Genomic DNA, 25,071 nt, shown 5'->3' on the forward strand with positions numbered 1-25,071 from the left:
ATAATTTGGATCTCCATACTTTATATCTACTAATAATTATTACACAATAGAATTGTTTTGCCTTCAATAAGGTTTCATTATATCTTAATTAAGATCAAGCACAAGATACTGTTTTATTATGACAAAGCAAAGGGAAATTTTTATTAAAATTTGAATAATGTGATTTAAATGGAGTCTATTGGAGACAGACTTCCCATAATTCAGAGCTCTCTGGATAAGGGGTTTCAGGATAATGGTCCTATGGATATCAGTTGGTTGGGGAGGATTGAAAGTATCGTCTGGAGATGCCCCGTGTCTGTCAGTTCAAAGGGAATGGGCAGATAAGGGTGTGAAAAAGAGCTTCTTATCTGACAAACATGCAATAAAGCAAACCCCACATTTTTATTTATTCACAGCATAATATACCTTATTAAAATGTTTACACAAAATGTTTTCAGCTGGCCTTTGCTCCTTCCTGTGTCTGCAATGGGATGAGCAATGAGAGGCGCTGTGCCGGCCTGGGTCAGGGGCGTAACTAACGGGGGAGCAGGGGGTGCAACTAGGCCAGGGCCCACACCCCCGCAGGGCCCCCCGGCTGGAGTCAGCTGCAGCCGCAGAGAAGTATCACACGGACGAGGGTGGGCCCAGCTGCACGGCCCGCACCAGGGCCCGCCCCCACCTAGTTCCGTTACTGGCCTGGGTGCAGACACACAGAGTGGATTTCGGCATGGAACTATTGTAGTGCCAAAATCCACTCTGTGTCTGTACCCAGGCCGGCACAGAACCTCTTATTGCAGACACAGGAAGGGGTAGAAGCCAGAGGATCGAATGATTCACAAGCTGAGATTCAGTCCCGTCTGGCAGTAGCCTTAATGATATATTTATTTTTGCCCATCATCCCCATTTGTTTATTCAAGGGAAAGGTTATTAATCAACTTTGTAAACAATTAAGTAAAGCCCCGCCCCCTCCCATGTTTTCAGATAGGGCTGGTAATGCATGGCCTATAATCCTTTCAGACCCCTCAATCTTATCACTGTAATTATATGCAGGCCTGGTACTTGCATTGTTCTTGGGTACACATGCTAAAGCTTATGAGAAATAAGGATCTTAATTAATCACCAGAGCGGTGATTTGCTGATTTTATTGGTTCAAACCCCCCCTGGAGGTCCAGGATGTTATCAGGGCCCCTTTAGCTGATAAAAGGTTGCAGATATATGTTAATACTTCTATATGAACTATCCAGCAAATAAGGGTTCACCCCAGATATTATTTACAAGATCTCCAGCCTGTGTTTCCAGGAGTATGTACGAGAGTAAACAGAAATTTAGTAAAACCTGGATTTTAAGTACCCTGATTTTAAGTTTTCCCACATTTTACATGTTTTATTTGTGGTCCCACCAATTTATAATGCATTTCAATGAGTGCATTTCCCTGATTTTAAGTAATGTTTTCCAGGATTTTACATGAATATTTTGTACTGATGTTCCCAAAAACTGCTTTTATTTGTGAAATAAAGAGGTTTAAAATATTGACCAGATGTATATTTTGTCATGATTCTGCCTGTAAATGGTCAATTCCAATTAGTCTGCCCTTATACAGTCCTGCACCAATCACTTATTGCTTTAGGTTGTGTATGTGACAGGCAGAGAGGCCTTGTACATGCCCCCCATAATGTAACATTGACTCTGCAATGTTTAACCCTTGTTATTAACACAGTAAATATTGTATTTCAAAGTAAAATGGACTCCTGTGCTTATATCCTTTCAGTTCTTGAAGAAAAAGTTACTTTAACACATTTCCCTGATCTTAGATTTTCCTGGATTTTACATCATTTTTCCTGGTCCCCTGAAAAAAGTAAAATGGGGGTTCTACTGTATTTCTCATTGCTCTGGGGGGGATAATTTGGGCACTACTGAATTGGACAATGTTTGGGATAAAAAGTGCCAGTCAACATTTGTTCCCATTAAGTCAATGGGAGGAGGCAGGGGGGGGATTTTGGGTGTGTTTCAGCCAGCCTTAATAGTGCCACTCTATGCCAGCAGAATAGCCATGTTTTGCCGAAAAAATGGCGCCAATAGACTTGTATGGCTTTGTGCGTCAAAAAAAAAAAAGACGCGCGTCAAAAACAATTGGACCTTAATGGGTGAATTTTTGGCAAAACATAACGGGTCAAATTCGCCCATCCCTATAGCTGGGTACTTTTATCTGTTGCCCTTCATTGCGTTTGGCTGCACAATCTCTGAAAACATACAGTATTTAACCTCCCCAAACTGTACCATGCTGTTAATTAATATTCAGCTAATATATAATAATGCAAATGAATGATACTTTTTGATGCAGCGAGAAGACATTTTCTGGCACCTACATAGAGAGAAATAGTTCTGACGTAGCCGGACATAAAGCAGCGCCAGCGCGGCAGTGTTGGGAGAGGAAAGCGGAAGGCTCTAGACGAAGCTGAAATCCTATAAGCACAGGCAAACATTCCCTTATTTATCATGTGCCAGTATTTTCAGCTGTGTGGGACTATAAGAAATAAGTGAAATGGGCACAGGGCTGTGCTTCTGAAATTGCACGGTTTAGATGATATTCATGGTTTCATGTGTCAGCTCTCTGTAACATTCCCATAGGCATCTTTCCCAGGAACTGGCTTCATGGCTATAAGCACAGACTTTACATTCTTGTATGTATGTCTAAAGCAAATGTTTAATCTGTACATGTGAAATGAAAGTTTGCCTTACATGCAACTTTTATTCTGATTTTGATTATTAATGTTCCACTTTTTTGGCCGTGCTGTGCCAGATGTACAGTATATTACATATTTGAAGACACCATTTATTTCAATTATGATTTAATTAAAACACTTGCATACTTTGAAGCCTTTGGGCATGCTGAAGGCTGCATCCAGCCCTTGGGCCACCAGGTATTACTATGGTCTTGTTACCCCCAGCAGCCAAATGAATAGGAGAGGATTGTAATATTTTTTTTAAAAAAAGTAATACAGTATGGGATCTGTTATTCGGAAACCCGTTATCCAGAAAGCTCCAAATTACTCCAATAGACGATGTGTATCTAAATAATCCATATTTCTAAATTGATTTCTTTTTCTCTATAATACTAAAACAATACCTTGTACTTGATCAAAACTAAGATATAATTCATCCTAATTGGAAGCAAAACCAGCCTATTGGGTTTATTTAATGTTTACATGATTTTCTAGTACACTTAAGGAATGAAGATCCAAATTACAGAAAGATCCGTTATCCGGAAAACCCCAGGTCCCAAGCATTCTGGATAACAGGTCTAATACCTGTAATAATAATGAACTCTTTTCTCTGACCTCTACTTCTTCCTAAAGGCTGGTTCTTAAAGGCTGGTTCTAGCAACCAAAATAAACTAGTGGCTCTACAGAAAGACAAATGGGAATTTGATAGACTGAAGGGGAAGTTCAAACTTCACCCATTAACCATTAAAAAGAAAAAAAAAAGAAACAAAATTACTTTGGAAAAAGTACAGCGAAAAATAGAAACAGCAACCTGAAAAACAAAAAAAAGAATATATATATATATCCGGCAAGTGCAAGAACGGTGGAAGCCTTGCAATTTTTCTTGTAACTTTTCTTGGTCATGCCCTTGTCAAGCTGGGTTCATGGATTTTTGGTAAGGCAAGGGTATGCTGGTATTCTCTATTTTGCTCATGTTGGCTTCTTGCAGCCTGGGACTGATGAGTTCCAGTGCATGTATATGGTATGCTGAAGTTTGATCACATTTGGACACAAATTTAGTGCTCATTCTAAAAACATTTGTGTTCACAGTCTGGCTGCACTCTGTAGTCTGCACCTAGCACTGGATTGGACAAGGCATGTACCCACTAGTTGTCCCCTATCTTAACATGCAAACAGGGCTATTATTAGAAATCATGGGCCCCTGTACAACAATATTATCAGGGATCCCTCAAACTGACTTGCTTAATTAGAAAATTCAATAAAGAGAACTTGAAAAGCAAGATCGGTTGTTTGGTGCCAGCATGTATTTTTCCCTGGTGGATTTTAGGTCTTAGGGCAAGGGCAAATTGAGCATAGGCTCCTCTGCTCTCAGCCTAAGTATTTTTGCAGATTGAAAGAAGAGGATCCACTCTGTGCCCCATCTCTGTTGATCCAGTAGCATGCAGTCACACACAGAGGAGCGGAGCAGAGGTCAGGCCAAAAATGCGAAGGCTGCCATTTTTATCTGTGAGCTGCAGACTTCGAAAGGCAGCCACACGGCTCTATTTTACTCACCTGCCTCGTGAGTGACTTTGTTCCAGTGACTTTGTTCCAGAAAAAAGCGGAACCGGAGCCGGCCATTGTCCCACAACCTGCAGCCACTGTTCGAAACACTTCAACATCCTCAGCGGCCAAACATGCTGGAACAAAGTCACTCACGAGGCAGGTGAGTAAAATAGAGGCAGACTGCACATGGAGGCTGGATCGCGGCTGTGAGTCTCTGCAGTCTCTCTCGCCGGGTCCGGTTCCGCTTTTTTCTTCTGAGCCGTGTGGCTGGATTCTGGCAATTGGAAGGCTGCGGACCGGCGTTCTGTGTTTAGCGACGACTCCCGGCTCTGTTGGTCTCTGCTGCCAGGGGCTTTGAGAGGCTCTTGTCTGGGCTCGGGTGCGGGGCCGACGTGCCGACTTCTTTTTTTCCTCAGGTACCACGGACTTGTCATCAGCTGCCTGCTACCATAGGAAAGAGCACTGGGGCAGCGCTCAGTGTTCCGCAGTCCTGCCACTACGGGGTAAGCTGGGGAAAAGAGGGGATCTCTGCCACTTCCCGCAAAATAAGGCTTGTATGCTGTGTAAGAATGGGCTACATAGAGAAAGCTTGGAAATTGGTGGAAACAGAAAGTGTTTTCTGCCCTTAGTGCTGCTGAACATTTTCAGTTGGAAGTAGTCTTCCTGCCTAGCTTCCGGTTTAGGCAGACGTCGGGTTAGGGGGAAGGTGTGGAGCGCAGATCTGCAGAGTGAGTCGCCATATCGCCGTTTTGCAGTAGACAGGAACCAGTGTTTTCAAACAGTATTTTTTTAATAAAGCATTGATATTAATAAACTTTATGCAGGGTAGATCTATTATTAGTGGGGAGGAAATGGATATTTTAATAAAAATTTTTTTAGTGTTACTGTTCCTTTAACTTCAATGAGCAGACAGAAAGAAGATGCAGGTACCCAAGCTCCTGCCCATCCTTTCAAAGTCTGAAGCTCATTTACAACCGGGCATCCCTGCTAATTCGAGTAAGTGCAACAAGGCTGAGCCCCCCAAGCAGGCCCGGTCTGGCAATCTGTGGGTTCTGGCAAATGCCAGAGGGGCTACTATAAGTTCCCATAGAAAGTAAGTATTTAGTGGGCTGGTGGGTGCTGTTTGGGCCTCTATGTGGGCTGATTGGGCCTCTGTGTACCTCAAATGCCAGGGCCTATTTTAATTCTCAGTCTGGACCTGCCCCCAAGAACACAAAAACCATTAGGCCTGGAATTAATGTCCCTCTTAATGGCAGCCCTGCATGTAAGCAATGGGGTAGGAGGTTCAGGGACTGGTGTTTCCTACTGCAGGCACATAATTATAAGTGCTTCTTTTTGAAATTCAGAGCAGTATAAAGTGCCAAAACATATTGGATTGTGCCAATTTTTGGCATTTTGCACCCTTCCCTGACCTTAATAAATGACCCCTACAGTGTATGTGATCTGTATAAGATTTCTGAGGATAAAGTGAGCAAACAAACCGCATCTTGAGAGGCTGAACAACATGATACAAAGAAACTCAGCAGCCTGGCTTTTCAAAGGAAACAGCCTGCATTGCAAGAATGCGATTTGTCCCATTTGTACAGCATTTTATTCCCTATAAAACATGCAACTTTTGACTTATTAAAGAGGTGTAGCAGAAATCCGGCAGTTTATCACACATGCTCAGGTTCACTGGATTTGGAGATATTCAAAGCAGACTAAAATAATGTATATAACTGTGGGCTGTGCTTGTTAGCAGAATGTCTTGGCAAACATCCAAGCATCCATCATCTGTTGTACTATGTCTTTATGTTTTCTCCATAATACATCAGTATGGGTACGGCATATCCTAATGCAGAGATAAATCTCTTTTGGCTCTTCAGCTGTTTCGGAACCACAGTTCTCTGCCAGTCAGCCTGGCTAGCAGATATATTTCTCTAGCAGTTGTAGTGCCAAATGTTTCCAATCTACTTAAACAGACCTTCTATTACAGTTTCTCTCTGATGTCAGTGTAGCACCAACAGATCCTTGCGGCTGCAGGGTGCAATTCTAGATCCATACTGATCAGGCCTTTAGGCAAACATGCTAGTGTAAACATGTCCAATTTATTCTGCGCTGTGTGACTTGTTTTTATGTATGTTGCAAGAGTTGAGCCACAATTCAAACAAGTAGCTACTGCAGAGCAAATCTGTTTAATTTAAAGGACCACTTTACTCTCACACTTCCCAGCACAGTTTTGCAATGGGTGAATATCTAGCATGTCATATACTTAATCTAGCACGGAAAGACTTTTTCGTTTGGTGAGGTTGTCAGAGATAAATCAGGCATGCCCCCACCCAGGTCAATACGCTGCCAATTTGGTCTGGAGTGACAACATCACTAAATGTCAGCCCCTGTATGCCAACTTTACAGCATCTGTCTGTGACTTGTAGGCCAACAGTTATACCAAACCCCCAAGACTGTCCAACCACACTTGACGCCCTATGTCAGATGATGAGGGACTTGTAGACAGCCTGCAATAAACATGGTTGTTGTCAGTGGCATAACTATAGAAGGGACATTTTGCATGGGACACTTTTGCATGGGACACTTTTGCATGGGGCTATTTCCTGCCTGGAGGGGGGCATAGGTCCCTGAACTTATACCCCTGGATTTTTGTCAGTAAATATAGGTCCACTTAAATATACCAGTAAACCATCAAAATAGTGCTGCTCCTCTGTCAAAAGAAACACTGCTATTGTGTACACATGAGCTTCTGTATCAGACTTCCTGCCTTCAGCTTAAACCTTCTTGCGGGCGTCAGTATGCTCAGTTTTCCCCCCTTCTCTGCTGTAATCTGAGCCCAGAGCTATGAGTGAGCTTGGACAGACTCAGGCAGGAAGTGATGTCACACCAAGCTAATACTGCAGCTGCTATCCTAAACAAACAGATAGAGCTTCTAGAGCTTTTTACTCAGGTATGGTAAAACATTCTACAGAATAAATATAACATTCTAGCTTGCACTATTGCAGCTCATCTATTGGCAATAAAATGCCTCAATAGCTTTCCTTCTCCTTTAACAGAAACATATACGTATCACTTTAAAGGCACTAGACTTATTATTGGAAATACAGATGGAGCTAGGGTTGCCACCTTTTCTGGAAAAAAATACTGGCCTTCCTATGTATTTATCTTTTTCCCCTATTAATAACATTGGGATCAGCCATCATTTTTATTGGCCAGGTGGCAACCCTAGATGGAGCTGGCAGGGCAACCAGCTCCTGAGAGTTTCCAACATTAGGGGGATATTGCCTTGTGATTGCAGTTTAATGTCTCTTTGCATATTATATCAGTTCAGTTGCTCACAAACTGAATTTATTGATGGATTGCTATTATGTGTAAATGAGCAGAGGCTTCATTACATTTTATAGAATTGCCATGTCTCTGGAACAAGCCTGAAAATGCATATTTGCATATAAAAACACTTGTGGCAGCAGTAACTTAAAGTGATACTGACAATAAAAATCTTCTTTTCAAAATAATAATCTACATTAACAGTTACGTAGAGGTCACGTTGATCATTTTTTGCTGATAGGTCTGCTTTTGTAAGTAATTATTACTTGAAGTTCCTAAACCTGACTGTTTTGCCAACCTGACTGTCCCTTCTCAACATGTCAGTTATTTTCTAATGCTAACGGACTCCTGCTGCACAAATATGTCAGCCCCTCATACAGGAACATGGGAGTAAGAAAGGTAATGTAAAAGCATTAGGCAAATACTTTTATGGCAAAATTATAAATAGCATTCAAAGATAATGTTATGATGGATATAAAAAAAAAGGTTATTTTCTGGTGTCGGTATCTCTTTAAGAGTGGTTTCTATTAAACTTGATGACAGCTATTATTATCAGCAATCAATAAACTGAACACAACTCAATCAAAATCTAAGAAAGATCTTGAATGGGTTAACATTCATTGAATTTTTTTAAATCCCTGCATTCCTTGCAGTCTCCAGGAGACACTGGAGAGGGTTCCCGATTGTATGGCCACCTTTGATTCTCCTTTAATTATCTATCCACTAGGCTGCAGCTTTGTGGGACAGTCTGGAAATTTTCTTTTGGCATTTAAACAGTAAGAAAGTCTCCCTTCTGGCCTGAGCTTAAGGGCCACTATATATTTTATTGCTGCTATCATAAGAAGGAAAAGTAAGAGCAATAAAATGCTGCTGGGAAAGACCACAGGTAATTTCCCATACAATACAAAAGAAAGTCTCATTAGTAGCTTATGGAAAGTGATCATTAACTGAAAATGCAGGTTATACATTTTCCCACAGTAAGTCCCAAGCTGTGACATAGTCACTTGTGTCACAATACAGATAAATTCCCTGAGGGACTATTGCCACTACTTTTCTCTGAAAATAAAACTACATTTGGATTCTAGTGCCAAAGGTAATCAGTATCATGGTACTGGCAATCCCAGTATAATTGTGGATCTTACTGTTGGGCACAGAAGAACAGACACTTGCTTTCTTCCTTTCTGCCACACCTTACTTGTTTTGAGTAGTTTTATTTCTTGGGTAAATTACTTATTCATTGCAAACAGAATATTTAAATCTTCTACAAATTATCTACAGATCAAATGACAGCCAAATTGGTATGTCCCCTGCCCCTCCTTAGGGATAAGTCTCCAACTGACAATGGAGAGTCTGACCTAATGCATTATCTTTACAGCCAATCTGTAAAAGTCTTCATGGGATATTTACAAAGCAGCTTTAATGTAAAAGAAGGCACATATATTAACCCCCCCCGAAATAGCCTTTTCCCTCGAATTAACCAAAAAAAGGGAATTAAGGAGTAAACAGCTGTTTGCTAACAAATTCTTCCATTAACATTTTGTTTTCTTTTTTTACAGTAATTCCATGTTGCAAATTACCCCATTAGCCTCATACAGGGATACTTATCTCACACAGAACCCTACAGAGCTCTCCTTGTACTGATAACAACTTCAGCCCCCTCTTGTTTTATTCCTAGGGCTTGCCCATGGAGTCCTTGCTTGGGTTTGGCCTAATTACTCCAGGAAAGACACACGCATTCCAGTGATGTTATATTTATTCCAGGCTTTCGGTTAAATCATTTGGTTGAAATATATACTGTAGTGGAATCATTCATCAGACTGAATGAATACATGCCCATTACAATTCACCTTAAGAACCTGAAGCTAAGGACAATTTGGTTTGATAAGGTTGCTAACAGACGAGTAGATTAGTCACCCCACAATTAATCTCTTCTAGTGTGGGTGACTAATCTCCTACTTCAGAAAGTTGCCATGCGATTCACATGTAAGCCATTGGAGAAGCATTCAGAGGAGATTAGTCGCCCACGCTAGATGAGATTAATTACAGGGTGTAACATCACTTTTCTGACCTTAACACATCACCTGTTACATTCGTCCTCTTATGGCCCACTCTCTCCCCTTTCAGCTATATGTTAGACATCCATTAACTCCAGCTTTTATAGATTATATTTTTGACTAAGTATATTAGAAACATTTTTTTATTGTGCACAGCCCATTTATCTATCCCCATTTGTATTTTTATACTCAACTGTTCCTTTAATACCTCTAATCCGCAACCTTTTCCCCCTCAAATCCTATTCCCCCCTCCGTTTCTCTCTCCAAATTCTAAAACAATTAATAATATAAATCATTAGTACATAATATATCCTAATTCCCTCTACCTGTAAATCCTAAAGCACATCCATTTTACCCTAGAACCCATAATCCACCACCTTTAATTGCCACACTTTTGTCTACCTCCATGTATTAAGATGGCCATAGATGTAAAGATTTTTAAAAGATCCGATCGTCATCGTGAGACCACGATTATCTCAAAACAATCGTACAAATTGTCCATTAACTAAAAAGACCAATTTGCCAGGAAAACAAAGGGGAGCTGTCTGCTTGGCCCTGCAAACATAGATAGATTGCACTGGGACCGACAAAGATTTTTTAACCTGGCCGATCAATTTTCTGACAGATGTCGGCCGAAAAATCTTAAGATCTGTGATCGTTTGAATCCCACTATATCCCACTTCGATAATTTCGAAGGATTGGTCAGACTTCGGTCGTTCGGCAATGAAAATCTTACGTCTATGGGGAGCTTTATAAATAATCTGGTTGAATAACCACCACATCTTACACCTCATCTACTCTATCCACCTTCATGTCCCCTGCTTTGTCCTCCTCATGAGACACTGTATCCTCTCTGTCACTTTCCTCTCACACACCTATTAACCCACCTCTCCCCTCACACTCCCTCCTCTTCTGCTGACATGTTTTTTGATGTGCTGTGGGCACGCAAAATTTTCCTGGATAACATCGAGTAGTCCGGGCCCCCCTATCCCCCAACCCCCATGACCCCACTAGGGTTGCCAAAATTTTACCGGCTGGTGGGGGGGTAACAAAAAGGGACAGGCTGTGATGTAAAAGGGGATGGAGTCACGCACACTGCCGCAAAAGGGGCGGAGCAACACATGCGATGGACAGAAACCTGAAAAAAAGGTAAGTACTGAGCGAATTCGGGGCGGACCAAGGACTTTTACTTAAGAGTATTACAAATTACCGGCAACTACATTGCCTGCAAATTTGTAATACCGGCCCGGCCTTGGCAGGTGTTTTACCAGCTAGGCCAGTAAAATACCGGCCAGGTGGCAACCCTAGACCCCACGGATATGCTTCCTCTTTCATTACGCCATTGAGTCCCACCTATTAACTGTTAGCTGTTAACACTTCAGCATAACATGTCTGTAACCAGGTCCGGACTGAGAATTAAAATAGGCCCTGGCATTTCAGGTACACAGAGACCAATCAGCCCACACAGAGGCCCAAACAGCCCCCACCAGCCCACTAATTACTGACTTTTTATGGCACCTTATAGCAGCCCCTCTGGCATTTGCCAGAACCCACAGATTGCCAGTCTGGGCCTGTCTGAACTTTTAATAGAGAGCATAAACAGGAAGAGGAAGAAGAAAATCACACAGGGTTACAGATCAAACATGACATCACATTGCTAAGCAACAATAGACCCTCTCTGCATTAAGTAACATCCACTGGAACAATCTCTGTCTGTTGTTTTCCAACATTAACATCACCAGCAAGATGATTAGTTAAGACTTCAGAGGAACAGTTAAAAAGCACCAATGTCTGAAAACCTTTAAAATAAAAATATTTGTAATACAAGTGTATATAAACTATAGATGGTACTATTTTCTTAAACAGCAACATAGTGTAGTAGTAGAAACCATTACCAGTCCACCAGAGGTAATGTCAGAAATCATAGACATGTTTATAAGAAATTGGTAAAAATGTAGGCCGTGTGTGTAGTAGTAAAAAGAGCAAAAACATATGCAATTTCACCTTCCCATTACCCTCAATGCAATTCAGTGAATTTTTATGCTGGTTTGTGAATCCTGCAAATTCGCTCATCACTACAGTCAACAAGACTTGGAAATAAGGAAAACAATGTTTTATTGGTAGCGCCAAAGCAAAAAATAAATGGAGTCATGATAAAATGGCCATAGATTCAAATTTACGTTGCTTAAAAAAATTGCCACAAAAAAAAATGGCCATGTACTTCTATGTTTTGCTAATTTTTAGCCATTTTGCAAATATTTCCATGGTTTTGTGATTTTTTTCAGTGCATCACTACTTACCAGTGCAGGGCAATACTGCATTATATTTTTATTACTTTAAAACACTTTAATCTTTTGATTTTACTGTTCCTTTAAGTCTAATGAACTTGCATCACTTTCACGCCAAACACTGGAAATTATGCCAATTGGACTTTGAAAACGCGCAATTGCGTGTAATTATGCTAAATTTCGGTTGAATTTTAGTTGAATATGGTGAGCACATCAATGTTGAAATTGTGGGGGGAAATGCTGCATTGTGGGGAAAAAACATGGCAATTATTGTGCTCAAATCGCACTTTACTCAGCACTTGCAGACTGTAAATGACCCTGATAAGAGTGGCACTGACAGAATGAGCGTTGCATAGCAACCATCAATAATTCAACTGATTGGGCCCTGGGCTGTGCCTTTTTTACTCTTATGTGAGTATATTTGAGTGCTCTCATTTGTGCTTTTTTTAAATAATAGAGCCCCGGGAAGGGCAAATATTTTTGTTGTTTGGGGCCTGTAACTTGCATTGGAGGCACTGGGACCATACTCCCTTTATGCCCACAGTCTCTCCAGGATTTTGGGCTTATGGCCAGAAAGATGTGAGATATTTTAAGTGGGTTGAGGTAACACCTATATAGGACCTTATAGTAATTGTTCTTATGATTCTCCTTTAAGCATAATCTGAGATAAATTCCTGAAGGATTGGAGAGTTTCAGGTTTGTATAGCATTTTGATAGACCTTTGGTAAAGTTTGGAGCATTCTGACATCTAATCCTAACGGGTTACATGTTTTTCCTATGCGGGCTAGTGTGTCCCTTAAATAAGTGCCATACCTGTATATATTTAATAGCATTGGGTTTACCTACTTCACAAGGACCAAATATGGAGTTGTTTTTCCATTTCCATGTGTGCCCTGCTTAGCCCAAGAAAAGCCATAGGTTTTTCCTTATTAAAACAATAGGTAAAATGTATGTTCAACACAAGCCCAAATAATCAAACTCATGTTGAACAAAGGGGTATACTGTTCCTTTAATACCCTCTGTAGCAATTTGAAGGCTGTAGGGGTGTGCTGAGAGATGCAGTTTAATGATATCTGGGGCTAGCAGTTTCTAAACCCTCACAATAGGAGCCAAACATATCCCAGCACCACAACCCTCCCAGTTTTGGGATATTCCATTCTAGGGATCCAATTCTATGGGATCAGCTGAAAATATATAACGCCAACGTTGCACTTGCAAAGACAGACCTTTCCTTGCCTTCCACTATGAACAATGCAGATATATAATGCTCTTGAGATAAAACAGGAGGGTAGCTCATTATAAAGCAAAAATGGAAGCTCTCCAATCCCATGGTACTACATGAGTAATGGTGGTGCAAGTGAATAACACCTCTCTGAACATTCCAACTGGGATTTTTCTAACCACCAAAATAAAACCTGTTGGAACAGTGTCACAGGATTAATCCTAACCAGCTGAATGAATAATAATCAGCAACAGCCTAAAAAAGAATGACTTCTTATACTGTACCTGACACAAGATGCTGAACTAGCAGCTTTCAATGGAACTAGAACAGATTGATCCATATTCTCCACAATTGCTGCGCGCAAAGTCAATACTGTCAGCAAAATGCTTGTCAGGCATAAAAGATTACCTGCATTCTACTACATGCTTGGCTTGCAATCTGGGCTGACAACAAATCGGTCTCAGGATCTTGATGGTGGTGAGAAATCTATGGTACCGGCATATTTCTTCCATATTAACGCCAAGACAAACTAACAAAGATTCAGACCTGGAAAGTGCTGATGCTAATTTCACAACATTTCCAGGTTTAGTAGCTCATCATTAATAAACTTGACTCCAGACCCCCTTTTAAATATACTCTGTCACCCACATAGAGAGGAGCGTCTATTAAGATTTTACATCTGTACTGCATAGAAGGAGTATTTGAAAACAAATTCTGAACATGATCTGTGGGCTTCAAACATAAGGGCAACGGATAAAAAAGTGCATTATTGCTTAGCTGCTGGCTGCATTGACTGCATAAGTTTTGCCAGTGAATAATTTTGGCAAATCAATATCTGCTACAATATTTTAAGTCAAGTACATATTGCTATATAATCTTGTACAAAATAACAAAATATGTCAGTGATCATTTAACAGGTCACTGCAAGTGCGTTTTCATAGCTATTTACAATTGTAGCTTTTCTTAAAAGGGGAAGTTTGCACCCATTTTTAAAATGAGCATAGTGAATAGGACTACTCTTTGCCTTTTGTTTTAATCAAGAAATATCTGTGGTTTTTATTTCATGCACTATACAAGATAATGAAAGCAATGGAATTTTAGCACATGTGACGGTCATTGTTTGCAGTGGAGAAGCTAGTGAAATAGTAAAAAAAATATATCGTCCACAAATAAGCTCTCTGTATTATGATGTGTTCCTTATTTCAAAGAGTAACAAATCTTGTTGTCTTCCTTAAAAAAATAAACCTGTTTACAGGAGAGGGGGAGTGTGTTCAGGAAACAGTTTTCGATAAGTGCTTCATAATGACAAAGAACATTATATTTCTTTTCGAATTAAATGAATAGACAGCAGAAGATGATAGACACTTGTATTAAATTAATTACCATGGTCGTGTTTTGCTGTCAATTATGGCAAAATGTGACCTGGAAAATGAATAAATCACTGCTATGCTCTTTGTCCATTGTCTATCTGTGTTCCCAGCAATTGCATGTAAAATCACTATATTGAACAAGAAATAATAAATAATAAATTCAAATTTGAATTTTTTAATTTTTTTTGAGTCTGTAAGTTTTAGACTTTGACATTTTTTCTTAAATTACCTCCCACTCGAATTTCGAATATATACGAATTCATTAGAGTAAAAAAAAAAAAAATTCACATGAATTCGAAATTCGACCTATGAATAAATGGGCCTCTAAGCGCAGGAACATCACCGCTACATTACTCTGCAAAAACACAGAACATGCAGTGCTAGGGAAATCTAACCCTAGAGTACTGTTCAGATGGACAATGCTACTAGTACTGTACATGCAAAAAAACATTTTTTTACTTAACAGGATTGGATTTTTTTAAGTGGATCAGTATATATGCATTATTAATGTGGACCCCATAGGCATTATTAAAGCCAAACAAGAAGATTAGCACCTAATGAGTGCCTGGCTTTTTCTGTAAGCAAATAAAAAATCTATCACCAGGCAGTGACAGGGGGAGACAGGACTTCTGGGTTAGCAAACATTTCTTTGTAAGAAATAGCAGTACCTAAAAGGATTCAAACAGCAACTAAATGCGGAATTTACCCTAGTTTAAAGGGCAGCTAAAACCCCATTGATTTATAGTGAATATATATCCTATGTATATGTTGGGCTTACACTGACTTTTCTAAAAGGGATATTATGTGGGAATAATTCAGGAATGCTTCTGGCTTATATATTACAAAATCATCCCGCAGAAGGGTCTGCCATAGACAGTAGGGGGCAGATTTATCAAGGGTCGAATTTCGAAGTACAAAAAAACGTCGAAATTCGACCATCGAATAGAAAAACTTCGAATTCGACGTTTTTTCACCGAATTTGGCAATCCTACGATCGAATAAATTCGAACGATTTTAGCGAACGATCACAAGAATTTTTATTCGATGTGTAAAGACTCAGAAAAAGTTTGTAGAAGGTCCCCATAGGCGAACATAGCAATTCGGCAGGTTTAATTTGGCGAAGTATTGAAGTCAACGTTTTTTTAAAGAGACAGTACTTCGATTATCGAATGGTTGAATATTCGAACAATTTTTACTTCGAATCGAAGTCGTAGTATCCTATTCGAAGGGTGAAGTATCCAAAAAATTACTTCGAAATTCGAACTTTTTGTACTTCGAAAATTCACTCGAACTTAGTAAATCTGCCCCCAGGGGTCATTTACTTTTCTCTGGGATAGAAGTGTAAAACCACAAAATGACACTATAGTTCAGTGGGAGGGAGAGTGCAAAGTGCCTTCCACTCAGTTGCCTTCCTAATAGTAAATGACCCCTAGGGGCCGATTCATGAAGCTCGAGTGAAGGATTCGAATGAAAAAAATTCGAATTTCGAAGTATTTTTTTGGTACTTCGACCATCGAATTGGTTAAATTCGTTCGAATTCGAACGAAATCGAACGAATCGAACGAAAAATCGTTCGACTATTCGACCATTCGATAGTCGAAGTACTTCCCCTTTAAAAAAAACTTCGACCCTCTACTTCGGCAGGTAAAACCTACCGAAGTCAATGTTAGCCTATGGGGAAGGTCCCCATAGGCTTGCCTGTGATTTTTTGATCGAAGGATTTTCCTTCGATCGTTGGATTAAAATCCTTCGAATCGTTCGATCGATCGAACGTTTAGCGCTAAATCCTTCGACTTCGATATTCGAAGTCGAAGGATTTCAATTCGAGGGTCGAATTTCGAAGTATTTTTAACTTCGAAATTCGACCCTTAATGAATCTGCCCCCTAGTGTTTTTCCCATTTTCATGATAAATCTAAAACACTAAAGGAATGAGGTTGTTTAGCACAAAAAAATTTGTGAGTTGCTGACGTTATCGTTATTCTCACCAGAAAACCGCGTCCAACAAATAATAACAATGTTCCTCTCCCATGGTCAAATTATTATGTAATATGTTATAAATGGAACTAGCACTTATTATAGTTTAAAATGAACATTTATATAACACCAACTTTGTAAAGTTCATATTAAAAGTTGATGAAATTAAACGGTTAAAAACAAGAATTTTTTCACAGAGGTCAGCATGTTGCCGATTCTGGTGGAGGACAGCAAAGAGCTGAAGTGTGGGGGTTTCCAATACCAGCTTGAAACATAGTGGATCTCTATGTGAGCTACAAGCAACGTAGTTGAAAATGCCGTAATGTTTATGCGGTGTAAGATCAACTAAGCTGCTTGGCACAGATTTTTAATGGGAGCAGTGAACTGGAACAAAGCAGCTCAGAAGGTGTCGACAAAAGAGCCTGCTTGAATTGTATTAGTGTGCATGACTATGCATGGCTGGAGAATATGTAAGTCCAAGGTGCTAGTGACAGTCTTCCATATATGAAATTTTATTTCTACTTTTAAATGCATTATTTTGCACAACAACAACATTTAAAAAGCTGGAGTTACAGTGGATGTCCATTGTAAAGTCCTTATTTTAAGGACTTGATGAAATTGAGGTTTAACTCTGGTGAATATTAAGAGTGAAATATACAATAACTTTACAATAGCATCTCATGCAGGATATGCATACTTTTGTTTAATATTTACCTGTACATTTGTGATGTTAATGTTTTTATGGAGATTGGTAAAACTTAATCTGGTTCATATCGGAAGCCAACAGATTAGAATAATATCCATAACCTAAAGAGCTTCCATCACCCTAAAGTTACCAAAGGCCAATTCCATAGAGTGAAAAAGGAGCGTTAGCTCCAATGAAGAATGAGTAGTAGGCAGCTAAGTGAGAGGTCTACCGTCTATTAGAAAATGAACCCTAGAAATTAAAGTGTTTATAAAAGAGGTGCAATTAACTCCTAGGGAAACATTACTTGCCACTGAAAAAACAAAAAAAAGATTATTCCAGCCTTCCGTATGTATCTCTTTTTGACCACCAAAGAAAACAATTGGAGAAAGTGATTAAAAGATTCTGGCCTATTCTGGAAAATGGCACTGAATGTGGGAGATTATTGAAAGGCCCACCTCTGTTTGCAGATTGTAAACTCTTGGGCAGGACTATTTTTACCACTTCTATTGGCTATTGGTTGTTTTTGTAAATCTGTTATGGATACAACCATTTATTGGACAGTGCTGTGGAATATTTTGGTGTTTTATAAATAATATAAAAATGTAAAACTATTGGAAATGTCCTGTAAAACAGATTTGGGCCCCGGCCTTTGCAGGTGTTTTACCGGCTAGCAGGAGTCCAAGAACAAACCTAGCATAGTTTCAATCCCCCTATTCACTGTAATCATGTTAAACTATAATTTAAAACTATTGGAAATGTCCTGTAAAACAGGAAAAATTGTTAAAATAGTTTAACATGATTACAGTGAATAGGGCGATTGAAGCTATGCCAGGTTTGTTCTTGGACTCCTGCTAGGGTTGCCACGGGCCGGTATTTAACCGGCCTAGCCGGTAAAACACCTGCCAAGGCCGGGGCCGGTATTACAAATTTACCAGCAATGTAGTTGCTGGTAATTTGTAATACCCTTAAAAAAAGCCCTTGGCCTTCAGTGGAAACTTACCTTTTCTTTATCCTCTCTGCATCTTTCGACATGGCATGCCTCTTTTTGCGGCAGGATCCCTCAGCTCCGCCCCTTTTTGCATCTCACTCCCTCGGCTCCATCCCTTTTTGAGTCACGACCCTCCCCTTTAGTTCCCGCCCCCACCACTGGCCGGTAAGTTTTTTTTTTAAAAGGTGGCAACCCTAACTCCTGCTAACAGAACAGTGACAGCAAACAGGGGAAGGTAGTGGGTTGTATATTGGCAATCTAATTATCCACCTCATAAGGACCAAACATGGAGTAGCTTCAATAACAACCACTCATCTTCTTTTTGGGCATTCTCTTCAGTCCCCCTTCATATTTACTCTCCCAACTGCTAAAATGTACTGTTGGAGCCCTCCTGCCAGCAATTGCAGTCCTACCATAGTTGTTTTGTTTGGCTAAAGTAGCAGGGGATATGCAAATCTTTAAACTAAGGACACATTTAAGCCTAGGGGTCCCTACACATGCAAATATAATATATCTCTATTTTATTAAAAAATATGCATTACTTATAGGCATTGGGAGGCCAATTTATTAGCATTCTTATTTTAGTAGAATTAGAAGTTTTCTGAAACTACAATTGAACATATTTTTTTCAAAAACCACGAATGCCATGTGATGTATAAAAAAATACGAATATAAAAAACATGAACAAAAAAAATTGCTTAATGCTCCAAAAAAAATACAAAAACCTCTAATTAATAGAGTTTTTCAGGCAGTTACTAGCAAAAAAAACCTCCAAATTGATTAAAAATGGACAAATAGTATAACGGCAGCTCCTGTTGATTATATAGGACCTCGACAGCTTCTACATGGCAAGTTTTTGTATTGAGTTGAATTTAAAAAATTTGATTTGCAAAGAAAATAGAAATGTTAGTAAATAGAGAAATATCTTAATTAATATAGTAGTAAAATTACCCAAAACTTAAGGCGTGTTTAGAAAGCAGATGTTCTAAAAAACAAAAAACAATATTTTGTTTTCCTAGGTAAACTAAAAGTTCTCCTCAGGAAATTCCTCCTCAAATGTAAATTGGCAGTTGATCCGTGTGACTGGAGAAAATCAGCTAACAGTGAAAGATTTAAGGCATATGCTTGTTTTATAAGTACATTGCGCTGGGGTTGTTACTACGTCTACGTCTACTATTAAAGCATAGGCTAACTGAGTTGTTACTAAGGAGCAATCAACAAATTGCCATATGTATAATAAACCTATGTTGTTAGTGTGAGTGAGCAATGAACATAAGGAAACTATGCTGCTATAGAGCGTATTGTAGTTTGTGACTGTAGAGGTTGGATTTTTTTTCCTTCTTCCCCCGTGTGTACTAATTCCTTAAAGCCAAGCCAATGAGTTAATCCATGCTTAAGAGATCAGTGTCAATTATAACTCCAATAAAAAAAAAAAAAAACAAGTACACAATTCATACTGGTTACATTTTTCCAAGAGAAAATTCTTGACCACCATCAAATGGAAACATATTATCATAGAAAAATGCAGGCTTAAGCAAAGACTTACAAGGGGTTTAATTGTACATTTCTGGGTTTTGTTTGTAAAAAGTAGAAAAATTTAAATATGTCATCTGCCACCAATAATATATACTAGGGATTTATTATTTCCAGAATCTTTTGTGCATTTTTTATCATTATATGTCCCCAATTATAAAAGTATATTCTTTATTAGATAAAATACTGAAATGTGCCTTCTGGATTATTACACAGGAAATAATTAGTAACATAGTAACATAGTAAGTAAGGTTGAAAAAAGACACATGTTCAACCTTTTTTTTTTTCATTTGCCTAACTGCCAGTTGATCCAGAGGAAGGCAAAAAAACCCATCTGAAGCCTCTCCAATTTGCCTCAGAGGGGAAAAAATTCCTTCCTGTCTCCAAAATGGCAATCGGACTAGTCCCTGGATCAACTTGTACTATGAGCTATTTCCCATAACCCTGTATTCCCTCACTTGCTAAAAAGCCATCCAACCCCTTCTTAAAGCTATCTAATGTATCAGCCTGTACAACTGATTCAGGGAGAGAATTCCACATCTTCACAGCTCTCACTGTAAAAAACCCCTTCCAAATATTTAGGCGGAACCTCTTTTCTTCTAATCGGAATGGGTGACCTCGTGTCAGCTGGAAAGACCTACTGGTAAATAAAGCATTAGAGAGATTATTATATGATCCCCTTATATATTTATACATAGTTATCATATGACCCCTTAAGCGCCTCTTCTCCAGCGTGAACATCTCCAATTTGGCCAGTCTTTCCTCATAGCTAAGATTTTCAATACCTTTTACCAGCTTAGTTGCCCTTCTCTGTACCTTCTCTAATACAATAATGTCCTGTTTGAGTGATGGAGACCAAAACTGTATGGCATATTCTAGATGGGGCCTTACAAGTGCTCTATACAGTGGAAGAATGACTCCCTCCTCCCGTGACTCTTTGCCCTTTTTAATACAACTCAAGACCTTATTTGCACTTGATGCTGCCAACTGGCATTGCTTGCTACAGCCAAGTTTATCATCTACAAGGACTCCAAGGTCCTTTTCCATAATGGATTTGCCTAGTGCAGTCCCATTAAGGGTATAAGTGGCTTGGATATTTTTACATCCCAGGTGCATGACTTTACATTTATCAACATTGAATCTCATTTGCCACTTAGCTGCCCAGATTGCCAGTGTGTCAAGATCATGTTGCAAGGATGTCACATCCTGGATGGAATTAATTGGGCTGGATAGTTTTGTGTCATCTGCAAACACTGATACATTACTTACAACACCCTCCCCTAAGTCATTAATAAACAAGTTAAATAAAAGTGGACCCAATACCGAGCCCTGAGGGACCCCACTAAGAACCTTACTCCAAGTAGAGAATGTACCATTAACAACCACCCTCTGTACCCGATCCTGTAGAAAGTTTCCAATCCATGTGCAAACGACTTCATTAAGTCGTTTGTGGGGCACAGTATCAAACGCTTTGGCAAAATCCAAAGAGATCACATTTACTGCCCCCCCCCCACTGTCCAGCATCTTACTTACCTCATCATAAAAAGCAATCAAATTTGTCTGACATGACCTATCATTCATAACGGAGGGGCCAGCTCCTGAAACGTTGTGCATCACTGTGACATTAATAAACACGTAAAGGGTTAATCCCTATTGCAATTGTTCCTGTGTGCCGGTTCCTCCTTTCTGATTCTCTATCCTTCATAAAGCCATGCTGATTGCTGCTCATAATGCCATTCATTCATTAGGACAAAATTTTGAATGTGATCCCTTAACAAGCCTTCAAATAATTTGCCCACAACAGATGTCAAGCTTACTGGCCTATAATTGCCAGGCTGAGATCATAATCCCTTTTTAAATATTGAAATAACATCAGCTTTTCTCCATATCAGTCTCCAATAAAATAGCTGGGATAGCCATACTTATCCACAAGGACTGCCCTTTTTCAGTCAGAATATGTTTACCTTTAATTGTACCTTTTTGCAGCCATATACTACTTCTGTCAAACTAAAACATTTACAGCATTTGAAGCTCTAACTATAAATGGCCAATTTCCAATATCTACAACATTCTCATGACACCCCAGATGGCTCGCAGCCTAGGCAAAAAAATATATGGAAATAAGATTTTCCTTGGCCATCCCTGCCTTTCAAGAGGAACTGTGATGCTCAGGGCACAGGGCTCTCACCCACATATCTTTTGGGAATGTCCCATCATTCAACCCATCTGAACAGATGTAGCTGATCTTCTCAGCCAAACTCCCTCCTGTCAGGTCCCCACAGAACTTCCTACTTTACTTTTGGACAAACCTCTGCCAAAATTATGCAAAAGTGGCCAAGCCCTGACAAACACTTACTTATGGCAACTCACAGGACGATAGAATCCAAATGGAAATCCCCAGATTATCTGACTCTAGTTGAAATAACTAAAAGTGTGAATGTCAACAGGATATTTGAATCAAGAATACCCACTATCCACAACAAAACAAATCACTAACTATACTTTTGGATATTATGGGATTTACAAGGATTGTCTACCTAATACTCTTCCCCTCCTCACCCAGACCTAAATGACCTACTGCTTATAGACATCATGTCCACCTTCCACCAACCTTGTTTGTACTAACCTTCTTCTGGACAATTGTTAAATATAATAACAGATATGGCACTGTAATGCTTTGTTTGTTTGCTACGATTATTCCTTGTTATGTATGTTGTACTTTTGGTAATGTGAAATGCAATTTAAAAAATAAAAAAATATGTTCCATAAAACAAAAATTAAACAAGGATGTGGATTTCTACAATACTAGCACTTATGGTACATCCTTTATCTTTAAAGGGATTCTCTCATGATTTTTATGATGTTTTTTATTTCTAAATTACACGGTTTACACTGCAAATAATTCCCTCTACAATATAAAATTTCATTCCTGAACCAGCAAGTGTATTTTCTTTTAGTTGTAATATTGGTGTGTAGTCAGCCATCTCAGGTCATTTTTCCTGGTCATGTGATTTCAGAAAGAGCCAGCACTTTATTATGGAACTGCTTTCTGGCAGGCTGCAGTTTCTACTACTCAATGTAATGTGTCGCAGTAGGACCTAGATTTTACTACTGAGTGCTGTTCTTAGATCTACCAGGCAGATGTTAACTTGTGTTAGGGAGCCTGGGGCGCTCCACCAATGAGGCGAGTTGAGACACTCGCCTCAGGCGGCAGCGCCCCCCTGGTTACCAGGGGCGGCAAAAATGCCGCTCCTGGTAACTAAGAGCCGAATTTCCGGTTTTCAACCCGGAAATTCGGCTCTTCTAGTGCAGAGAGCGCAATTGCGCTCTCTCCACTAGCGTCGTGCAGCGCCCCGACCCCCTCCTGCGCAGAAAATGTGAGCGCCGTGAGGAGGGGTCGGGGCGGCAACAGAAGGCCGCCTCAGGCGGCATTAAGGCGCGGATCGGCGCTGTAGGGAGCGGCAATATGATTACCTCCACATTGTTCTGTTGTTAGGCTGCTGGGGGGGAGGGAGGGGGTGATATCACTTGCAGTCAGGGCCACCATTAGAAATCACAATGACAATATGTTTAGCCCCATGTCAGATTTCATAATTAAATATAAAAAATCTGTTTGCTCTTTTGAGAAATGGATTTCACTGCAGAATTCTGAGGGAGCAGCATTATTAAACCCTTTAAAGACGTAGCACCACTCCACCCACCTTTATTTACATAAGGACAGGGTTGATATGGATTTACTCATGAAAATGAAGAAGTTCAAGCAGTTGTTTATAGGAAGTCAGAAAAAACTCTTTATTTTGACAATTTGTTGTCCCTGAGTTGACCCAATATTATTAAATGCCATTAGTGATAATAAAGCATATATTATATACACCAAGTCAATAGAGCACTAGCCAAATATTTGTCTCCAGTTATGTTACATTTTAAAAATTATCCTTGAATTCCAGTGTTCCTGCTCAATGTTGCATCTACCACAACTGTGTAAAATGTGCCAAAAGCATGGTATTGGCATGTTATTATTGTAAACCTGCTATTGCAGCTAGCATCTAGATGGCTTCACTTCCCCTGTGCCAATGCATGCTGCATCAAAAATACATTAGTATCCAATTTGCTAGTCAGCAGCTCTATTGACGCAACCCACTGTGGGAACTCTGGAATTATTGCCATATCCAAAACATCAGTAATGTATTGTATTTGCTTAGGCAAAAATGTTATTGTACCTTATCAGAGTAAGCACTACCGATATGTAAGGGCAGAGACACGTGGAGATTCGGGGAGATTAGTCGCCTGGCGACAAATCACCTCTTCTTTGGGCAACTAATCTCCTAGAACTGCCTTCCCGCCGGCTAGAATCTAAATTGCTATTGGGAGGGCACTCGGAGTGCTTCGTCTTCCGAAGTTGCCCAAGTTCCATTTGTAGCCTTAGAGACAATTTGATTTTTAGATGGGGCAGTGCCCCCATTTGAAAGCCAGAAAAAATCTGAATAAAAAGGCAAAGACTGTAATTAAAAAACTATAGAAAATAAATAATGAAGACCAATTGAAAAGTTGGCCATTCTATAACATACTAAACATTAACTTAAAGTTGAACCACCCCTTTAAGTATGTTAGCTTTTGTTATTTCATTTGTGAGCTAGATGGCGTAAGTAAAGGTGGCCATACATGGATAGATCCGCCCGTTTGGCGATGTCGCCAAACGAGCGGATCTCCCTCCGATATGCCCACCTTGAGGTGGGCAATATCGGGCAGATCCGATCGTGGGCCCTAGGGCCCAACGATCGGATCCTAGCATTCGGTAAACGGGCGGTCGGATAGCGGGACCGCATCAACGAACAGATGCGGCCGCGATCCGACGGGATTTTCTGTCCCATCCGATCGAGATCTGGCCGACTTTCGGCCAGATCTCGATCGGGGAAGCCCGTCGGGGACCCCCCGACACAGTCTGTCGGCAGCTTTTATCGGCCCGTGTATGGCCACCTTAAAAGTGTCTTGAAATGTAATAAAAGAACCAGTGCACACAAAAGTGAATAAGGTCCTTATTATGAATGTATAGGCTTTATTTATATTGCTTTATTTATATTGCTTGTTGTGTACATTTTTGCAGTACAGAATAAACAAACTGTCCAATAATACAGTTATATTGTCATATGTTCAGAAACAAAGGCAGAAGGAGGTTAATGCCTGTAATAAATGTACACGTATAATTACTAAATGCAAATTAAAGTGGACACAGTGTAGACATTTATTTTGCATATAACAATTCTGCTGAAAATACGTGGGCCGTATTCATGCAATATTCTCATCTAGTCTCAGTTAATTGGTCACTTCAGGAAGTTTTGGCTCCTGCTTGTCTGATTTGCCCTTTTTTTAATTAAAAATTGTCTAGTCTTT

This window comes from Xenopus laevis, chromosome 1L, assembly GCF_017654675.1.
Source record: "Xenopus laevis strain J_2021 chromosome 1L, Xenopus_laevis_v10.1, whole genome shotgun sequence".
NCBI lineage: Eukaryota > Metazoa > Chordata > Amphibia > Anura > Pipidae > Xenopus > Xenopus laevis.